The sequence below is a fragment of the Caretta caretta genome, chromosome 22, assembly GCF_965140235.1.
Source record: "Caretta caretta isolate rCarCar2 chromosome 22, rCarCar1.hap1, whole genome shotgun sequence".
Taxonomy (NCBI): domain Eukaryota; kingdom Metazoa; phylum Chordata; order Testudines; family Cheloniidae; genus Caretta; species Caretta caretta.
This window is the reverse complement of record NC_134227.1, coordinates 21,672,337-21,693,929: the sequence shown is the minus strand read 5'-3', so window position 1 is coordinate 21,693,929 and position 21,593 is coordinate 21,672,337. Positions and strand designations below refer to the sequence as shown.

At 45.6% G+C, this 21,593-nt stretch overlaps 1 long non-coding RNA gene across 4 annotated transcripts in view; it reads right to left on the bottom strand.

The window, feature by feature from the left end:
* LOC125625458 (uncharacterized) overlaps nt 1-21,593 on the bottom strand; it is a 149,700-nt gene that overhangs the window by 27,429 nt on the left and 100,678 nt on the right. The gene's annotated exons all lie outside the window — the stretch shown is intronic.

Sequence of the window (21,593 nt, the reverse complement as noted above, 5' to 3'; positions counted from 1 at the left end):
GACTCCCCATGTCCTTCACAACTGAGCACTGTGGATATGAGATGCTAGTGTTGCCTGATCTATTGGTTCAGTATTAATTACTTTATTTAGAATTCCAATTAACATTCTGAAATTTGGTAGGTTCTTGTCCCTCGATCAGGCCCCAGTGGTACTCAAATTACTGTTCAGCTGGGCATGTCTTTAGCCTATTCAATATATTAACTCATTAGCATATGTCAATTAGTTGTCATAACTACCTGCAGTTAAACATGTGCTGATGTTGTCCTCCAAAAAGACCCTAAAACTGACACAAACTACCTTCTTGTGGTTATCTGTCAGCACCTGATGCTCAATTTCAACACTTGTGATGATTACAAAACAAGCAAAACAAAATCTTATGACTTAAGGTCATTTTTAGTTTACTTACTTGTGCCAAGCCAGTTCAGCAACTTTAGTCCTACTCAGGCTGTTTGGCTTCATACTTAGGCTAACTGCTTAAGCTACCTCTTACCGGTCTAGACCTATAGGTCTCTTGTATTTCTGCATTATTATTCTTATCTTCATTTAATAATCAGCACATGGGGTGCAGTAGCACTAGTGCAAGTGAGTGGAGAGTTCTGATTCTGTAGCATTTTACACCCATTTTCCTGCACTTTGCAAAGAGCAAGTGAGAACCACACTATGGGGTATAAGCTGCAAGGTGGTAAGTGAGTGAGTCACCAGATAGTCTAAAGTGGTGAGATACGGTGTAAGCCAAACAAATTTAGATGCCCTCTAGGCCTATTAGACTCCTTAGACTGACCGCATTTAGAAGATTAAAGATTAAAGGGTAATTATGCTTTGAAAAGCAACTCCGAAATAATGCCTTCTTTTTTATGGACTATGGATCAAATGTGCTCAGTTTGCAAGTAAAAATAATTCTTTTCTAATAGCCAGTGCCCCTGGAAGAGGAGAGTTGGACTGGGCTCTTTTGGGCATCATCACTCATAATAAAGACCCTGTACTGAAAATCAGTGCATCAGTCTGATAGTGCTGTGCAAGCCAGAATAGAATCCAGCTCCCTTACCGGCAATTACCAGTGGAAGGAAGGTTGGGAAGAGGGGTGTATGAGGCATGTTGACACTTACTTTCCTTAGAATACTTTTGAGAAAAATTGCAAATGTCTCTGCCTACTAAGATCTGTATTTGATTGTATCCCACCAGCCTTTGTATGTCACTTTTATTTTTAGATAGCAAGTCTCTTCAGACAAGGGACGGGGTCTTGATATGCATTTGCCCAGTGCCTAGCACAGTGGGCTCCCTATCTTGACCAAGGCCTCTGGCCATTATGATAAGAATAAGAGGCTCTTCCCGGCTGATAAGCCATCACTACTTTCATCTTCTGTGTGTAAAGACTCATTTACTTTGTTTGTACAGCACCTGCCATGAGGGGATACCACCCTGGTTGAAACCTCTAGACGCTAGCACAGTATCCGAGTGTTAAATACGAATGAAGCCAGCAGCTCTGATTTGGAAGACCACAGGGAGCAGCACTGCTGAGTAACAAGGTTACATTTTCACACAGTCACTTCTCTGGACCATAACTATGCTTGAATCAGGATTATAGAAATAGTCAAGAGACCAGCCAGAATCAGAACTCAAGAGTCCTGCCCCCACTCTGAATAGGAAAATTACACAAGGGGCTGTATCCATCAGCCAGGTAGCCTGAGACTCCATGCACAGTGGAAACTGAAACCACTCAAAAGGCAGTCAGAAAACTAGTACTGAGCTGGTTCCACCTGACCCTAAGCGAGGCCAATGTACAAGTTAACTCTCAGAAGTCACAGCAAGCAACTCAAATCATAAATCCTGCCAGGAATTAGACCAAGTGGCTTTTTCATTCCCTCCCCCGTGGTGAAGGACACCTCCATCCCTGGTCTGGCATTGGTTTGGAAGCAATAGACATGGGAGAGAGATTTGGCAACCACCATGCAGAACAGGCTGGCTTGAAGTGAAGCAAGCTCCCAGGTTAAAAACAGAGCTGGGATCTAGCTGAGGGAGGTGGATGTTTGCTGCTGAAAAGTCACAGGAGAGAGGGAGCGAGCATGTTCAGGGAGGAATGGGCAGTTCAGGGAGAACTCCCGGAAATGTCACCATCGCTGCTCAGCAGGGGAAAGCCTGGGAAGGTTGGGAGAGGTTCTGGGGTGGAGAAGCCCCATGCTGCTGGCCCGGGGCTTTGCTGGTGATGCAGTGATCAGCTGCTTGGTACTGATTTTGGAGGGGGCTGTTGCCATACCATGATCCACTCTTCATGCGCCCAGGCAGTAATTCACAGCCTCATAAAACAAATTAAAGGTCAAACTTGTCACACCAGGGTGGCAGCTTACAGAGCAGATTTAAGGGTGGGGTGAAATCAGATTCAGAAACGAGGAGTCAGACACAGCACGAGGGAGGGACAGAGTGAAATTACAGCAAACGGAGGACAAACAGTCCCTCAGACTATTAGGGGAGTTTTTTATGGGAGGCTCAATGCTGACTGAATCCTCTGTAAACCAAGTACAGAGAGGTTTCAGAGTAACAGCCGTGTTAGTCTGTATTCGCAAAAAGAAAATGAGTACTTGTGGCACCTTAGAGACTAACCAATTTATTTGAGCATAAGCTTTCGTGAGCTACAGCTCACTTCATCCAATGTGTACAGAAAATCTTTCCTTCTCTGGCCACCTGCCCCTGTGGGTGAGCAGATACAGATGGGAATGGATTTCATTTACACAATTTCTTGTGACATTATTTGGACCCCATTTTAAAATTTGCCAGGCGCTTGCAGCTCCCCTGGACTTCAGCAGAAGTGATTGGAGCTCAGCACCTCTGAAAGTCAGACCAACGTATCATACATTGCACCCTAAAACAAAGTCACCCAAAATGACTGGTTACTTTTGAACCACTTGGTCTATCTGTCAGCAGCCACTCTTGAAAACATGGACAAAATTGCATCTCTCAATGTCTCGCTCTCCTTTTGTCCTCATGCGTGTCATATTTGCATGCTGGCTATAACGCCAAGGACATTAATTGGCCAGCTGAAGAAGTTTCAGCTACAGATGAAAAGCTATAAATAAGTATTTTGATATTAAACATCTTTATTAGAAAACATCAATGTTTTATTGGCACGGCTGCTGCCTTTTGGCCATTTGTTTTCCTCCTGGCTCAGCTGTGTGCATTCCCCTCTCCCTCAATCAAGTCAAAAGTCATGTGAAACTACATGAAAGGGCTTTTTCTGCCACTTTCATTTATTTACTAAATAAAAATAGAACCATAGAAATTTAGGAATGGAAGGGACCTTGATGGGTCATCTAGTCCAGTCCACCCACCCTGTGCTGGGGCAGAATTAAGTATTGTCTAGACCATCCCTGATGACTGTCAAACGTGTTCTAAAAACCTCCAGTGATGGAGATTCCACAACCTCCCTAGGTAATTTGTTGCTGTGCTTACACTGCCCTGATAGTTAGGGAGTTTTTCCTAATGTCCAACCTAAACCTCCCTTAGTGCAATTTCAGCCCCATTGCTTCTTGTCCTGTTCCTAGTGGATAAGGAGAAGAGTTTATCCTCCTCCTCTGTATAATTACAAAATAGTAGCTCCTGTGCAAACAGAAGGGGAAGGCTCCTCCTAGGAGGTTTAAAATAGCTTCCAAAAAAAAATTGCCCCATCTCTGTGAGTCTGAGTGCTGGGAGCTTGGCAGACAGAACTTATGGGGAGAAAAGTCGAAGGGCATGTGTGTTAGTGTGCTCAATGGCAGCTGGTCAGTCACACCCACAGCCTGGAGAAAGGTCAGTGCTGTGCATGGCCATCTTCCATCCCAGAGACAGATGCATTCCATAGGGTGTGCAGCTGGCAACAAACATGGGGCTGTAAGGTATAATACAGACAGGGACCCAAACTGATGCCCTGGGCCCCCCACACCCAAAAGTTGAGGAAATTTGAATCAGAGCTTTGTGGCTCAGGCCCATCTCTGCAGCTATAGAAAGCAAAGGGGAGTCTTATGAATGAGCAGTAAATAGCAAATGCCTGTTCACAATGCACAGACCAGCAGGGGTGACTTGGGCACACTTAACAAATGTGCACTCTTAGACTACCTCTACCAGATGTGCTGGGGTGTGATTCCAGCTTGGGTGCATATCCCCACGTTAGTGGTCACCCAGCTAGTGTGAGTATACATAGCAGAACCAGCAATAGTATCCAGGTTTTCTGAATCCCAATCTAGAGTCCTATGCACTAGGCCACACTGCCTCTTTTGGACAAACTTCCCCAAAATAAGTCACCATTAATCCAGAGGGACCCATCCTATGCAAAAAATTTGGGATTCTGGGGAGAATTTGGGGAGAATTTGGGTTCTGTGATTCATTTAATCCTTGGTCTCTCTTCTGAGACTGACAAAGCTGCAAATTGTGATGGTGCTTTTTCAGTGTGATGTAAGCATTAGTTTATGAGGAACTGCTCATTACACTCAGGATACTGAATACTTGTGATTTATGAGAGCAGAGCTGAGCCTCTGTAGCTCTTCCTGCTACTGGACTGTAGGTGTAAATCAAATCACCTGCAGCACACATTCGTAGATTTGCCCCTGCAGCTAATTTTGAGGGCACACAAGTGTCTACAAACCATATTCCTGCAAACAAAGGCAGAGATGCTCCAGTCTGCATGCAGCCAGACTCCCCTTAGGGCCAGATCTCTGAGAAAGGGCTACATAAGTAGCCCAGAATCCAGCGAGAGCACATCTGCCCCGACTCATATTTTTTTCTGGAGATTAGCCGGAATGGTCCAGTTCTTGTTCCACACGTGAGCTTTGCAGCTATGCTGCTCGTCGTGAGCATGCACCGACTGCGCTAACCCGGCGGGTTTACAAACTTGTCTGTTAAGATTTGCCACACTGGAGGAAGCCAGTTCAGACTGAGGAGGAGGCAGGAAACAGACAGAAAACAAACAGTTCACAGCACACCAAGTTGAATTTGAGAGGGCTCCCCCTCCTCTTATTTGGTCAGTTCAAATTATTTTCCTGCAGCTTGAGATCCTAGATGGTATCCCACTCACACCCTTAACATTTTGCTGGTCTCCTTTCCATCCTGTCAAGTCCAGCCCACCCCTTCTAAAGAGAAACGAAAAGGAGTATTTGTGGCACCTTAGAGACTAACCAGTTTATTTGAGCATCATCTCTAAGGTGCCACAAGTCCTCCTTTTCTTTTTGCGAATACATACTAACATGGCTGCTACTCTGAAACCTTCTAAAGAGACAGGCTACAGAGACCAGAGTGGGGGCGGGGGGAGGAAAGAAAGAACAGATGAATTGACAGGGCAGCAGGGGGTCACCTTATCCAACACCCTTCTCTCCCATCAGTTCATCACATTCACCCCTTGGGACAGAAGTGCCAACCAGCCTGACCTTCAGCAAGATGTGGGGGGAGGGAGATGCCTGCAGCAGCTGGGTCCTAATGAGAGGCACCCTCCCTCCCACTTACTATAGCAGCAGGGAGAAACCTGAGTGAGACCGAGCCTTTGCCCAGATGCTTCAGGAAACCGGATACACACCACCGGCTGGACTAAACACCTTAACAATTTTGTGGAGAACACAACATAAACCCAGCAATTCAACCCACTAAAATATTTATCCAGGATCTAAAAAATAAACTGATGGTCCCCCCCACCCCCTCCGCAGAGATGCACCCCCCCCTCTTTTTGTGTGTGTGGCTTCAGAAGCCAGATGCTTTTATTCCTCCTTGTCCATGGTCATTCCTTTCAGATTTGTCTCTGAAACAGAAATTTTGTCCCTGCAACAGAGGCCTCTGCACTTTTCCTTCTCCCCACCCCCCTCACTAATGCTCTTCACTTTAAAATGCTAATAAGCTCCAGTAGTAAAAGGCTTAGAAGTGGTTCTAGAGCGTTTGATCTTTGGCCTGTGATCTGCTTTCAACTTTCAAATGTTACTTTAGATTTACTTTAACCTAGTAACATGCTTGGTATTCATAGGCTTGCACATTTTGTATGTTGTGCACAAAGTCTCCCCAAATTCTAACGAGGCAGGGGAAAGTTAAACTTGTGGCCATTGACTTTTCTGGTTGTATCCATTTATTTATTTTTAACAGCAGCCAGGTTAGAAAAGGGGAGGGTGGAGACACCCATGCTCAGAACCATCATTGCTAGTGCTCTGCCCCCTGGCTTGCTAGACAAGATTTAAATATCCTACCTCTTCCCCTGATGGTGCAGAAATGTTGAATTACTAAAGATTTCTTGCTACAGGAGTTGTGCCAGGATGTTTGCCAGGTTCATTTCCACAGAACTATGAGCGAGGACTATGGATAGAATCACTCATTGAGACCCCGCTGGTAGGGTTCAATTATTTGCAATATGCTGTAGCCTACAAAGGGAGAGGTTTTGCCCCCTGTACTCAGGTGCTTCCAGGAGGTGCAGTCTGGCTTTTCCAGGATAATCAGGGCTATACTTCCCCAAGTCGGAAGAGAGATGCAGAGGGTGTGGGAATAGCCCTCAAACCAATAATCTCCAGCTGGGATGACCTCACATGGGGGTATCAGAAAGGTAGGAAGAGAAGACATGCCTCCTTCCCCTATTGTAATTACACTTGTGCAGAAAATGACTCTGAAAACCACCGCTGGTTCAAAAGCTGCTCAGGACTGCCTGGTCTTCAGTTACTGTTGGATGCCTGAGCAGTGGCACAGATGTAATAGCCTTCCTGATGCCATTATAACTTAGCCTGCCAGCCTTTCCCAAGAGGCCAAGGAAGCAAGAACACTAGACAAGTTTCAGACATTAGCGACTCTAATAAATCAGAGCAGGAATTATTGGATACTTTGCTAATGGATGCCCCTCCCACTCATTGTATCCCTGCTCAGGTCACATTGCAGGCACAAAGACTGAAAGCAAAGGAGGGCTTTGCTGCATTATGGTCTCCACTGGAAAATGTACCCATGGAAGGATAGTGCAGTGAGTGAGAGCTCCTGTTGGCATCCGAAGGGGAGCAAGGCTAGGCACCAAGCTGTTTGCTGCACGATGGCCCGCTTCTTGTGGTGCTGGATGATACTCATGAAGTTGGGAGAAGCCTACCCAGAATTAGGAGACAGGCAGACATTGCTGTGCACCTCATGCCGATTGCTCCAGCCATGGAAAATCAACTGCAAACAGGGATATGCTCCAAAGACAAGGCCACTTTTCTTTCAGTGCTTCTGGAGACATCCAGCATTGCCAGCTCTCAAAACACGCTGTTTTCCACAAAGCCCCAGCTTGTGCCCGTAAGGGATTACACATGAAGCTTTTTAATTTTACAAAAGCTTTCGTTTTACAAAACAGAATGTTTGTCAGCTTTGGTGTATGTTTGTACAGCACCTAGCCCAATGGGGTCCTGATCCATGACTCTGGCACCTACACCCTATAGAAATACAGGGAATAAAAATAATAGTCCTCATGCTTGCAGAGAAAAGCTTGAAATTCTGACCCTGAAGCTCAGAAACTAGAAGGCAAAGAAAAAGAATCCAGTCTTTTTTTTTAAACCCTCAATATTTTTGCAGACCCAATGCCACACCGGTTAATCGTCATAGGGTTTAAGGCCAGAGAATTCCACCCAGCATTGAGGCCCATGTTATTGCAGAGAGAGCACGGTGTAAGTATAGCTCAGGGAGCTGTTTACTCTTGTTGGTTTTTTGTTCAAGTAAATCAAAAACCACTGAGAAAATGCCTTGCTCCATGCACACGGGGGTGTGTGCACAAAACGTAACAGGAGTAAAAGGGGAGAGGCAGGGTCATGAAGGAGAGAGGGGAACCAGACTCAAGTGGAGGAGAGGGAAAGGGAAGCAGGTGGGAGACCGTTGAAGGCTGTCCAAAAGAGCATATGTAAATGCATGCAAGCAGTAATAGGCTCACTGTAAGTGAACCCTGTGCTCCTCCTGGGAGCTGACATTTTCCCCAGTTTGAACAACATCTGCGCCTCACTGAGCTTCAAGAAAGGTGAATGATGTGCCACTGGCTGCAAGGCTGAGTTTCTGCAGTGCATTGTATGAGGAGCAGAAAAGCCCATTGCTGTCAGATCGCATGCACACACTATACACATCTGCCTACACACCTACAGATAAACACACATGCACACACAGTTCTCCCCATACACCCCCCCCTAGTACTGCTGCAGTGGGAGGGAACATTTCTATATGGGCTAGAGTGATCAGGGAGACTTCTTTTAGCTTCTCCCTAGAGGACCCCAAACCTAGGCCACTCCTGTCCCAAGTAGAAACGTGCTGTTTAATACTTAAACCCAAATGGCCCAGACAAAGCTGCTTTTCTTTTTTATTCTTTTAATTAAACACCAATTAAGAAGGGAGAGAGGCACTAACCACTTAAACCCACACTACACCCAGGTTGTTTAGTTCGAGCTGTTATGGGCTAATTAGATCCTTAAGTGATCATTTGAAATTCCATATCAAACAATTCATAATCTAGAGCAAAAGGAGAAAAAAAACAACAAAAACTAGACTGCAACAAGAGGAAGGTTCCCCTGCCTGTCTTTGTGTCTGTGCTATTTATAAAACCCCAGACATCGATTGTACTATCTAGGCACAAAAGAGAGTTACAAACATAAGCAAAAGAGGCCTCTGCACTTGCTTTTCCTCTAATGTTTATATGCATCCAAAAATCCATCTGGAGATTCCCCTCCCCATTGGGGTAGGGGCATATTTCACTCCTGCTCCCAGCTTTAAATTGCTTCCAGATGACTCAATTATTTTACACATCTGTATGGTAACATGCACAGCATCTCTGCTCTGCAGGGTACAGACCTTGGGCAGCTGTCTGGCAGCTGGAATGTTAGAACCAAAGATCCTGGATTCTGCCTCCCTGCTGCTTATTAGCTGTGTGAACTGATACTGCCTGTACGCTTGTCCTGACTCTGCAGCTCATCTGAGCCTAGGAATACAGTTTTTTTGTGTGGCTCAGAGGTTCTCTACTACATCTACACATTAACCTGCTCTATACATAAGAGACAGAGCTGGGAAGAAAGCTGTATTTTGTAGAGCTGGTAAAACAAATAAACAAAACTTTCCTCCCCCCCACAGAATTCTGAACATTTTGTTCATTTGAAGCTTCTTATTCAAATGTTTGGATTTTTCATGAGATTTCTAAGCTAAGTGAAAAACCTTTTTCATGTCCATTCAAAACAGGAAACGTTTCAGATTTAATTCAAAAACTGAAATTTTCCATTTCATTTTGGAATTTCCTGTTGAAAGATAAAATGCAAATACATATATAATATAGTAATGCTCCCCTAATGGTTTCCCTGGGGGGGAAAAGTTTTTGATAACTCAGTTTTTTAGGTGAGCATTTTTTCAGTGGAAACATTTCAACCAAGCTCTAGTATTCTGTGAAATGCAGAAACAAGATAATACGCATTTTTGTGAAATTACCTGCAGCACCTTAAGTGTCAGGGTTTTTTCTTAGTTAGAGCAGGACTCCTGGGTTCAATTCTTGGTTCTGTTCCTCACTCAGCTATGTTGCTTTGGGCGAGTCCCTTCACCACAGGGTGTCTTAGCTGGATCTTTTGTAAAACGGAAAATGATATTCACCTACATGGCAAAGGCCTGTGGGTTTTAATAACTTAACTCAGTGTGCTCCTGGCCCATGACTAGGACATCTAGGTACTATGAAAAGGCAATCTTGTGGCACCTTAGAGACTAGCTCTAATAAATTTGTTGGTCTAAGGTGCCACAAGTACTCCTGTTTTTTACAGATACAGACTAACATGGCTGCTACTCTGAAATGTAGGTACTATGGTAATGCAAATAAGGATGATATAATGCATGATGAAGTGTTCTGAGATCCTTGGCTGGAGGTCACAGTGCCGTACGTATCACAACTGCAGCGATGTGACCTCACTGAGTATGACTGGGGAAACTGCAAACCCTGTATTGGTTAAGCTGACTGGCAGTGTATTTCCCTAGAAATGCCCTTTTCTTTTAAAGCCAGGACTTTGCTAGCAATGGTGCTGTAATACACTAAGGCATTGGGGATGGAGATGGGGTTCTTCATTTTGGGGCAGGAATAAATCTCCTGGGTTTCTATGGGCAGGTGCTCTGAGTTAGCCATTTTGGAGCTGAGCTGAGCAATACCAGTGTTTGTTTCCCTGTTGGCCAATCTCTCAGTAGACTGAGATGGTCCTACAGTAAATTCAGGCCATTTCAACTCCCTATTCAGTCAGACTTTGCTCCCCCACAGGAAGCAACAGCAGTGTGACTGGAGTGGCACAAGGTGTCAGAGTACATGAAGTTCCTTCCTGGGGCAAGGATGGGCCTGGCCATTTTCTGGGACTGTTTGAAGCCCATCAAAACTTCATTTACTTTCTCCCTCAAATCACATCTACCATGGGAAAGTGCTGCCCTCCAGCTGAACTCTGAGACTGCACCTTCCCAGGGTCTCTCTCCTGTCACAGCCCAGAGGCCAAGGTAGCTTGGCCACTGGAGCGGGCTTACAACTTTATAGATCAGAACCTGAATGCTCAGGTTTGTGTGCCTTGTCCCCTGTGCTGCAGGAGAGCAGTGTCTAGAGAACAATACGTTAATTAGCAGTGGCTGTTCAGCTCTCCCCGTGATCAGTTCAGCCAGTGCCTCTGATGCCTTAACATTTGACAGGCTATTCTATTCCCCCTCTGCAAGATTGATTAATTATCAATGTCTACCTCTGTGTGGCATGCAAAGGAGGGAGAGGGAGGAAGCATGTTGTGGGCGAAGGAGATCTGTCTGAAGGGGATTGCCATGCTGTAGCAGATGGACTGGTTTACTGGGAGCTGACTGTGATGGTGGGGGTGTTCTCTCCTTTTAACTAGCAGAATCTGTCAGGTCCCCTGCCTGGGAGAAAAGGGAAGCTGGGTCAGTTTGCCTGAGATAATACACTGTGATCCTAACCAAAGGAGGCCAGTGGCCCAAAGCCTGTTTTTCAGTCACCGGTGCATCTGTACAGCTGCAAGCCACAAGCACAGGCAAATGTCTTGACACTTGTACAGAGAACAAGCCTGATGCCTCTTAACCCAATGGACTGGGACCTTAGCGCAGCTCCAGATTCATGAGCCTCATTACAGGTGCCAGCCGCTGCAGAGGGACGCAGCCGCCACGTTCGTTGTGCCGTACACCGTGAAAGAAAGGCCTGGTTTGCACCCTCACAGCATGCGCCAACAGCTGTGGAGATGGGGACTAGCTGCAAGTATAAAGAAGGCCTAAGAGCAGACTCCGCTTTGGCACTGCTTTTTCAGCAGTAAATCTCAAAGCACTTTACTGAGATGGGCCCCTTGGCCAACCCTAACTGGAGCCCAAAGATGGGAAGTGATTTGCTCAAGGTCACACATCAGGTCAGTGGCACAGCTGAGCCTAGGACCCGTGTCCAGACTCTCAGCCCACGCTCAAGCCAGCAGAGTGGCAGCATCTCTTTAGCAAGCAAGATCTATTGGGGAAAGGCTGTAGGTGGCATGAAATCATTAGTCCGCATTGATGACGCTTGTGATCATCACAAGTCTCTCAATCTGGGGCTTTTGTTAAAGACCAGCTCCAGGCATTATAGAATCACAGAAGGTTAGGGTTGGAAGGGACCTCAGGAGGTCATCTAGTCCAACCCCCTGCTCAAAGCAGGACCAATCCCCGATTTTTGCCCCAGATCCCTAAATGGCCCCCTCAAGGATTGAACTCACAACCCTGGGTTTAGCAGGCCACTGAGTGCTCAAACCACTGAGCTACCATGCTATCCTGTCAGTTTCAGCTGTCATTTAAAGTAAAAAATAAGTTTCTAACCCTTCTGGTTGTGGGGGGAAAAAACTCTTAAACACAAAAGCTCAGGAACCAAAAGGCAAATCACAAACCCCACATTATAGTTAAAAAAACAAACGTGACTTTTATAGGTGAGATTGGCAATATTGGCACTGGAAGATGGATTACCAAAGCTTAACAATACCAGTTGGGGGGACTGGAGGAGAACAGGCAGCTCTAATTGCTGGGATACAAATCTTGGATCACATTCCACAGGCAGCCAGGCTGGTCTCCTTTGCATCAGGATGTTTCAGGGAAGAAAAACCTCCCCTTTTTGTAACCACAGAAAATCCCTTCACCTCTCAGCTTCACAGCCCCCAGCCTGGCTGCAGAAAAACCACCTGGGGCATCCAGTCAAAGCCTACCCTGATATGCCTAACCTTGACCCTTCTGAGCTGCCAAGGTCCCAGCAACCCCATGACCATGAGGACAGGGCTGTAAGTGCCAGGAGTCTGATCAGTATGCAGAGTCTTTATTAGTATTGGCTTGAGTATTGATGAGAAAACATTGTTTCAAACTTCAGACCTCATTTGCCTGCTAGGAAACAGCAAAGAGTGAGAGTCTCTGAAAGGAGTCAATGCTCTGAGGCACATTTAGAATTCCAAGACACTTGAAAGTGGGGCTGTGGTCCGGGGAAGTCTGTTCAGTGCAGGTTTGTTTTTGCTGGAATTAGCCGATGCTTATTTTAAGCTCCTGTGTCTCACTGTCATCTCCAAGTCAACCTCAGTTCCCTCCCCCTCCTTCCATGAGGAAGCAACAATTCTGCCTCTGTTGCAGAGTGCATCAGATGGGCAGGACAGGCATAGCTCCGCTACGTAATGCGGACAAGATTAAATGCTGACAAGATTACCAGCTGATTGCTGGAGCAACATTGCTTTCTTTAGTTGCATTTCAGCTAAAACCAAGGCAGATGGTGTACGAAAGCTTTGGAAAGTTGTTGCTAATTTCTAGTGAAGGACAAACCTGACAGGGAGCCACGGTCACTATGGCTAAACCTGCAGAAGTTTGGCTTCTCCCCCCTGACCTCCACCCTTAAAAAAAAAAAAGCTTATCTGAATCCTTAGGCCATGTAGGCAGCAGTCTGTTTCCGGGCTGCTCGTCGTATGCCAGCACGTAGAGACCCTGTGCAGTGACACTGGGCAGCACAGGCTGCATTCGTCAGTCTGGGAGCTCCAGAGCCAGACAAAACTGCAGGGTCTGTCTGTGTCAAACAGCCTTGCTGAGGAATCCTCTTTGTATTGACGGCAACCAAGTCCTGGCACTGCTCTGCTGCCAGGGACCTTTACATCTTGTCTGTGCTGCTTTTCCTTCTCTTCCACCTTCATCATCATCCCTCCTCCCAAAACCACCAACCCTGCCCCGCTTCTCCCTTCTTGGCCTGTTCTGCCTCCTCCAGACTGAGGGACAATGGGAATATATTGGTGCTTGAACTTTCTTCCCAGTACAACACAGGGATGGATATTTGGTGGCCCAAGTGACAGGATTTTGGCACCCCTCATTCCAAGCGTCCCCACCACTGGAAGCCTTGTTGGCTGCTCTCAGTAGAGAGGCCAAGAATTAAGTGGACCACTGAGAATGAATTAGAGGAGATGCTTCCAAGTGAGCAGCTGGACCCACCGGCAGGCAGCAGGGTGTGTGGAAAGCCAACACAGTTCATCCTCCCATGTGGTACCTGTTCTAGGGATAAAAGACACCAATCCCCTGGGTTGTTATCCTTTTACCAGCATAAAATTCACTTAAAATAACACAGGTGGCTCATCCGACATGTTCAGCATCCTCTGTGATCTACAAAGGAACTTCTGCCAGGCCTGGCGCAAGATGGAAGGAACAGGTCGTTCTGCTGGGGGAAGAGGGGGGCTCAAATTGAATCTGGAGTCAGTAGCTGAATGCATAGCTCACCCATTTCCCCCCCCCCCCCGCGCCCTAGACACCTGCAATGAAACAAGCTGCCAGTTCCCAGGATGAGATAGATGTTTCAAGTACCATTGTTCACTCTATCAGCAGTGATTTAAGGCTTCATCAGATGCGCCCCTCAATTAAAAGGTAGCCAGACAGCAGCAGGCACCAGAAACACAGAATATTAATTCCAGATGCTCCTGGGAGACAAACAGTCAAAATGAGAAATGCCACCGTGAGGGAAATCCATTTCAAAGGGCAGCTCAAGAGGAGGAGAGATGTTTTTGCCAGTCTTTTACGCTTTGTTTCAGAATAATTCCCCTCTGTCCTCAGCCCTTCAGCTGAGTGGGGACTTGATGCATGTGTTCGCATGTTCTTCCACCACTGTAGTAAATCCATTTCTTTGAGAGGCTGTACCTAGGTTGACAGAAGATTTTTTCCATCAACATAGCACTGCCTACACTGGGCTTAGTCTCTTGGGGGTGTGAATTTTTCATACCCCATGGTGATGGAGTTAAGTCGACCCCCACTTCCTAGTGTGGACCAGCCTTCGGACACAAAGAATCTTCTAAACAAGAGAATCCTCTTCACTCTTTCCCAGGGCATGACTTGACAGTACACATTAGCTTCAGAGCTGGGTGGAAAATGGTTTTCCCATCCCATGAACTTTTTTGAAATCAAAGTTTTTCTCATTTTTAATCAGGACAAAGTCTAAATCTCAAATTTTCAAAAATCTGAAAAATTGGTTTGGGTCAATCAACGCATTTCATTTCAACTCGCCTTAACTTTTTTGTTTGCCATCATTTGGTTAATTTTAGAAAATTTTGACCTGGAAAATCAGTTTTTTTATGTTGAAACAAAATGTTTACAATTTTTAAAAACTTTTCAAGAAGTTGAGTCAAATTTTGTCAAAACCAACACTTTCCTACAAAATTCTCATTTTGATGGATCAATATTTTACCAAAAAAGGTTTTGGTGAAAAACTCCCAACCAGCTCTAATTAGCTTCTCTGGGCTCCAGTGCTCTAATCTAATCTAGTTTAGGATTCAGGTTCAAAGCAAAAATCTGAACTCAATTTTTCTCTTGCATTTGTCAACACCAAACTGCAGCAATCTCACAGCCAAACATGTCTCCACCATTTTGAATTGTGGAAATCTCAAAAGGCTAGCTCTTCTCATGAGACTTCCACTACCTTGGCCTCAAATTCTGAGAGAACAAATTCTCAGGCCTTCTCTGATTTTTAAACCAGTATGAAACAAACTCAGTTCGGATGGAATTTGCTCTGGGAATTCAGATCCAACTCCATAGGATTAGAAGGATAGGATACTGCATAGGATACAGAAGGACCTAGACAAATTGGAGGATTGGGCCAAAAGAAATCTGATGAGGTTCAATAAGGATAAGTGCAGGGTCCTGCACTTAGGACGGAAGAACCCAATGCACAGCTACAGACTAGGGACCGAATGGCTAGGCAGCAGTTCTGCGGAAAAGGACCTAGGGGTGACAGTGGACGAGAAGCTGGATATGAGTCAGCAGTGTGCCCTTGTTGCCAAGAAGGCCAATGGCATTTTGGGATGTATAAGTAGGGGCATAGCGAGCAGATCGAGGGACGTGATCGTTCCCCTCTATTCGACATTGGTGAGGCCTCATCTGGAGTACTGTGTCCAGTTTTGGGCCCCACACTTCAAGAAGGATGTGGATAAATTGGAGAGAGTCCAGCGAAGGGCAACAAAAATGATTAGGGGTCTGGAACACATGAGTTATGAGGAGAGGCTGAGGGAGCTGGGATTGTTTAGCCTGCAGAAGAGAAGAATGAGGGGGGATTTGATAGCTGCTTTCAACTACCTGAAAGGGGGTTCCAAAGAGGATGGCTCTAGACTGTTCTCAATGGTATCAGATGACAGAACGAGGAGTAATGGTCTCAAGCTGCAGTGGGGGAGGTTTAGATTGGATATTAGGAAAAACTTTTTCACTAAGAGGGTGGTGAAACACTGGAATGCGTTACCTAGGGAGGTGGTAGAATCTCCTTCCTTAGAGGTTTTTAAGGTCAGGCTTGACAAAGCCCTGGCTGGGATGATTTAACTGGGAATTGGTCCTGCTTCAAGCAGGGGGTTGGACTAGATGACCTTCTGGGGTCCCTTCCAACCCTTATATTCTATGATTCTATGATTCCATCACACATGCTGAGATCCAAAAGGGTTAGGGTAGAAGTTTTGTCCCCTTCCTAGTATATAATATAAATAACCATAGAATCACTGCAAATTCACACTACCTGCTAGGAGACCCATTGCAATTTGCCAAATTGGGGCCCGATTCAAAGCCCACCAAAGTCAGTGGGACACTTTCCATTGTCCTTCAATGAGTTTCTGGCTCAAATCACTTGTGAATTGGTGAGCAAGTATAACGATAAAACTCAGCATTGCTGCTTCCTCTGATATTGTTCATTAACTTAAGCAAGAGCAGTTGACTTGTAAGTGATGATACTTTATCATACACTAGTGAGCGTTCTATGAAAGAGCTTGTAAGTACTGTAATTGAAAACTCATCACAACCCCTACTATGAAATCAGAGCTGAGAAGAGGGCTGAGAGCAGGGATGGGTGTCTTTGGGGAGTATAACTGGGCTTGTGGATCAGTGATATGTGAATTAGCAAGGCTCTAATGCATGTCCCCAAAGATGGGAATAGCTCCCTGGCTGTACCTGCAAAGTGGAGAATTGACCCTGCCCCTTTTGGGTAACCCTAATAATGAATTACATGTGAAAATCTGAAACAGGTGGTCTGTAGTGCAACAAATTCAACCAAAATTCACTCGAGAGACTAGGGGTGACTGCTGCTGCCAAGCTTGCTGCGTAAAGTGCTATGGACTTCTCCTGCAAAGCCTCCACTGGAGGGGGCATTGGGGCAGTGCAAAGCATCGCTATGTTGTTCCTATCTTGATATGAAAGACTCTTCCTGTGCTATTGAGATAACATACCCATAATTTTTCACCTAACCTGCTTTCATTTTTACTATTATATATTTCTAAGGCACCCACCCTCTAATCCCATGATGTCTGAATGCCAAGAACACTTAAATTCCTAGTCAGCTGTGTGCAGATCAATTCCTGATGAAACATTTCCCATGAGTGTGTGAAATTATCTGAGGTCATTTTTCTGTGTACTCTGGAAAGAATTAGTTTAGGATGAAAAATATTTAGTAAACCATTCCTGATGCTGAGGGTCTTGTTTCTGGTCATCTTTGGTTATGGGTGCTTCATTGCCTTGTGTCCTTGTGGCCTGGTTACTGTCTTGACGACTGTGCTGATGGATAGCTGGCCCTGATGCAGCCAGCACTCTGGTCTAAGCTTGTCGATTTAGTTATTGGCGGGGAATTTCTCTTTGATCTCAAGTCACAACTCAAACTTCTTTGTGTTGGAGGCTAAATTCGGAACACTGACAACACTGCTTAGCACCTCGTTCAGCTCCTTCTGCTTCATGGAAGGAGTTAAGCATCCAGGATTAGGGTTGAAAGAAAAGGATTTATTCGGATGAGATTCAGTGCTGGGTAAAAGCAAATGCTGACATTTTTCTTCCCTCTTTATTTTGCAAGCAGCCTAGAAGGTGCATATCTTCTGGCCTGGACTCTTGCTTTCTTGGTTTCTCTTCTAATTCTTTAAGTTCAATTTCTAGGGAGCCAATCTTTGCTTGGAGATGGGTGTGAGCACTGCTGAAATCAGCTATCATCTTCTGAATTTCCTTACAATGCTCTTGTTTCAAGATGTCCAGTTCTTTGTGGTGCTTGACTTTGAGGTGGTCTTCCAGTAGCCTGTGTTTCTTCTTCTTGTCCCAAAGCCGTGTAGACTCTTGCTTCTGCAAGTCCATCTCTGGACTGAGCAGCTCCATTGTGTCCTTTAGAAGCAAATTCTCTTTCTTGAGCCCAGCAATCTCATCCTGACATTTCTCCAGTTCCTCATTTAGAAATTTAATCTGGTTTTGGTTACTTCCTTCCTGTTGCTTCTTTAGTGCGATCACATTCTTCAGTTCCGTCTGGGGTTCTTCCATTTGTTTTTTGTGACCGGTGCAGGATGCATATTTCTCAGACAGCTCCATCCTCAGTTTCACACCCAGCTCCGGACTGCTCCAGCCCCAGCTCCACCACTCTGTCTCTGCTGCTCTGCCTCCAGCTCCCTGGGCTGCTTTTCTGGCCCCTCTGGCTCTGGTTGCTGCAGCTCTCCTCCCAGGGCAAGTCTGCTCTCTCTGGCTTTAGGGCTGCAGCTCTGCTCCCTAGCTCAGCTCAGGCCCCTGCTTTCACCTTTGAGCCGCATGTATAGCCCTGGAGCCGACAGTTACCCAGGTAAAGGCCTCCTTCTCTCTCTGGCATGTGTGATCAGGTAATTCAAGATTTGTATCGTGATGCATACACACAAGGGGGGGCAAATTAGGAACGGGCAACCTTAATTCTGGCATTTCCTAACTTCTGAGTGCTTGACTTTGAAACCCGAATGCTCTTAAGATGGGGGAAGATTTTTGGACACACTACATATTTATATGGCCCCAGCAGTGTATTTTATCCAGCAGATCCAACTCTGTTTTCTCATTTCCTATTGGAAGGCCTCTTTCTATACTGTCAGGTTTCAGAGGAACAGCCGTGTTAGTCTGTATTCGCAAAAAGAAAAGGAGTACTTGTGGCACCTTAGAGACTAACCAATTTATTTGAGCATGAGCTTTCGTGAGCTACAGCTCACTTCATCAGAAGTGATGAAGTGAGCTGTAGCTCACGAAAGCTCATGCTCAAATAAATTGGTTAGTCTCTAAGGTGCCACAAGTACTCCTTTTCTTTTTTCTATACTGTCTATTCCTTCCTATTCTTGTTGGAAATTTCCCTACATTTAACAAAGCAGCTTATTTCTCCCTGCAACGGGATGTACATGGGGCTCCCGACACAGCTGAGCTAGCGGGAGCAGCTGCTCCCACCGTGCTCCTCCGCTTGCATCTAGTCTCTGCACAGTCTGGAACCTGGAAATGTCAACTCCTCCTTCAGCCAAAGCCAAAGGCTCTGGGACCACACCGCGCCAGCATCATTACCATAAAGTTAATAAAAATAAGCCCTCAATAATGATGATAAACCCAAAATTAAATGTGGTGCCAGGGGAGTAAAACAGAATGGATCCAGAGCCCTTCTCCTTAAAAACTCTCATTCCCTCCTGTCTCCTTCAGATGGGGGGGAGGGGAGAGAAGGGAATTAGCATCTTAAACATTAGGAAAGGATTTTAACATAAAAAGAGAAGCTATCAGTGCAGTAGGAACAGACAGACCTCTCTTGTGGTGTTCGACTCAGCCTTCTACTGGAGACACTGCTTGGGTCTTTAGAGACACTCCTGAGCTGCTTACTGCCCGCACATCCCAGGTACTGCCCATCCAGGTAGGCTGCACCTGTTTGTGCCTCTGAATTGCCAGAAGTACAGTACATTGGATCTTTCCTCTAAGCATTTATATCACACTTACTATTGTGGGGTGACTGACTGCCCTCAACATCCTAAAAGCAGATACCTGGACCCTGTGCATTACACTAGAGTGCCTTGCCATGTTGCGTGGCACATCAGTATTGAACTGAATCCTGATGCTCTGTCTCCCTGCACTGTGCTGCCGCAAATTAGTATTAGCAGCATCACCATGCAGCATCTCCTTGCACTATGCTGGTTCATTTCAGTTTTATCTCCATCAGAGCGCAGCATGCACTTGCAGCAGGTCACACCACATTGTTAGTGAAACCTGCAGGGCAACAGGCTCTCCCCTGGCACTGTGCTGCAGGTCTCTAGAACTGAAGGATATCCCCGTGCACTCTTCCCCCCCCCCCCCCAGCATACTACAGCAGAAAGGGCACTTCCGAGAGCTTGAAAGTTTCTAACCTGTCCTTTGTGCCTCAGCGTTTTGCAGGGTTCTGAACTGCCACAGCTGGGCTTCATTAGCCAGCAGCTTCAGAACTCTAACTGCTGATCTGTTCTTGAAGCTTTGAAGCACACAGCCAGTGCTCAGTGATGGACTGAATGCTCCAAATCTGGGCCAGCTCCTACCAGACATCCCTGAAGTCTCACAGCCTCTTTGGGACACTTATCTCCTGATGCCCCTTGCAGTGAAAACACCCCACTGACCCCTGCAGAAGGGATGTGACCACGCTTCAGAGATGGGGGAGGGGGGGCCCTGCCTCTGAGTTTGGCAATATTGCTAGGTCTGTGTTTAGTGGAGACCGCTAAGAAAGCAAACCAGGGGATTCTCCATTTCAGTTTGGTTTTTCTTCAAGAAAGAGTAAATTCCCTTCATGTCTGCACAAACAGGGCCTACAGGTTTAACTGCTGACTGGGACAAGCTCCAGGGATGTCAGCCATAGGCTGAAAATACTTTTTTCCTTTCATGTTGTATCAAGAGACTTGGAATTCCATGAAGGAATAACTGTTGCCCCTTTGTGAACTAGTCAGGTGTTTAATATCCTCTCAGGAGGCATGTAGCCACCTTAAAGTAGAACAAATGTGGTACTTTCCCCTAAACTACAAGCTGCCAGTACAACTAAAGGATGCTTTCCCAGCTCCTGAGCAGACAAAGTTCAGAGCCTTGGAGTGAGTTAGTTCCTTGCTAGGAGTAAAATAAGTGGATACAGATTCCAGAGATTCTTTCCTGCTATAATTAATGTTATGATAGCATGCATATCCCCATACGGATCAGGGCCCCAAGGTGGTAGGTGCTGTCCAAACACATGGTAAGAGTGTAGGATTAATCCTGTGGTGAGTTTAGCAGCTACCAGATTCTGGCCTTTCTGGTCACTTTCCATCAAAACCAGTTGGCACAGATGTCTGTCAAAATTACAGACAGAGTTGGGTGCTGAAGTTCTCAATTTTGGACAGTTGTCCCTCCCCATCTACAGCTGTTTTACAACACAACCTTTTTTTGGATTCAGTAACGCTTTTCCTAAGGCAGTGTCTACACTGGTAATTCATCAAATGAAGCTAAATCCATATCATCCTCTTGCAAAATGATTTAAGTGTGCCTACATATAGGCTTCCAGTGGTTTAACTGAAATCGGGTATTGGACCAATTTAGTGAAACTGGTGCCGGTTTTGCATGCAGACCAGCTCTTAAAAACAAGCAAAATTCTGGCTCCATTGAATTCAATGGGACCTGTGCCATTTACTTCAGTCAGGCCAGGATTTCATCCAAGATCTTCAGAAAGTTAAAATCAGTACAGCTCCATTTAAGTCAACAAGATCTGGCCTAAGAAATGTAATATTAGCTAATTGGTTAATTATCTGTTGCTAATGAACAAACTTCACAGGCATCTATTGTCAACATTGGTGATCAACCTAATGCTGTGCTATGTGGACCTACAATACAGCTGCAAACAATTGATCTGCCAAGTTCCAAGGCAGATCAGAAGTTCCCCCAGGTGACAGCGATAAGGAAGGCAGGCTCCAAACTCAAGCTTGCTCTTGGAATTCAACAGCTCTTTGGCCCTACTGAGTCTCCTCCTGGCCGAGAGCTAAATAACTGTCTCCAGTTGTCGGCAGCCCTTTAGATTTCAGATCAATCCTTTCTGAAACTCGGAGCTGTAGCTAAAATACTTTTGGAGTGTAACAGGATTTTTCACAGCCTACACAGTGGAGGCTAAAGTTGCTCATCACCTGCTGTTGTAATCTGCACCGCTAAGCCTCCAGCTCTATACAGAAAGCTTAACTTTGCTTTGCCTATTTGCGTTCTCTATTCCCTTGCATCCGGCAGCCATATTTCAGGGAGGAAACGCTAATCTTTTTTTCCCCCTGACTCCAGACAAAGGCATTTCAAATGAGACAAATTGCTGATTAAATTATTGGCTTTGAGCCTCATCTAGGAAGAGTCCAATTAAAGAAGAGTCCCTGTTAAAGGGAAGACACACA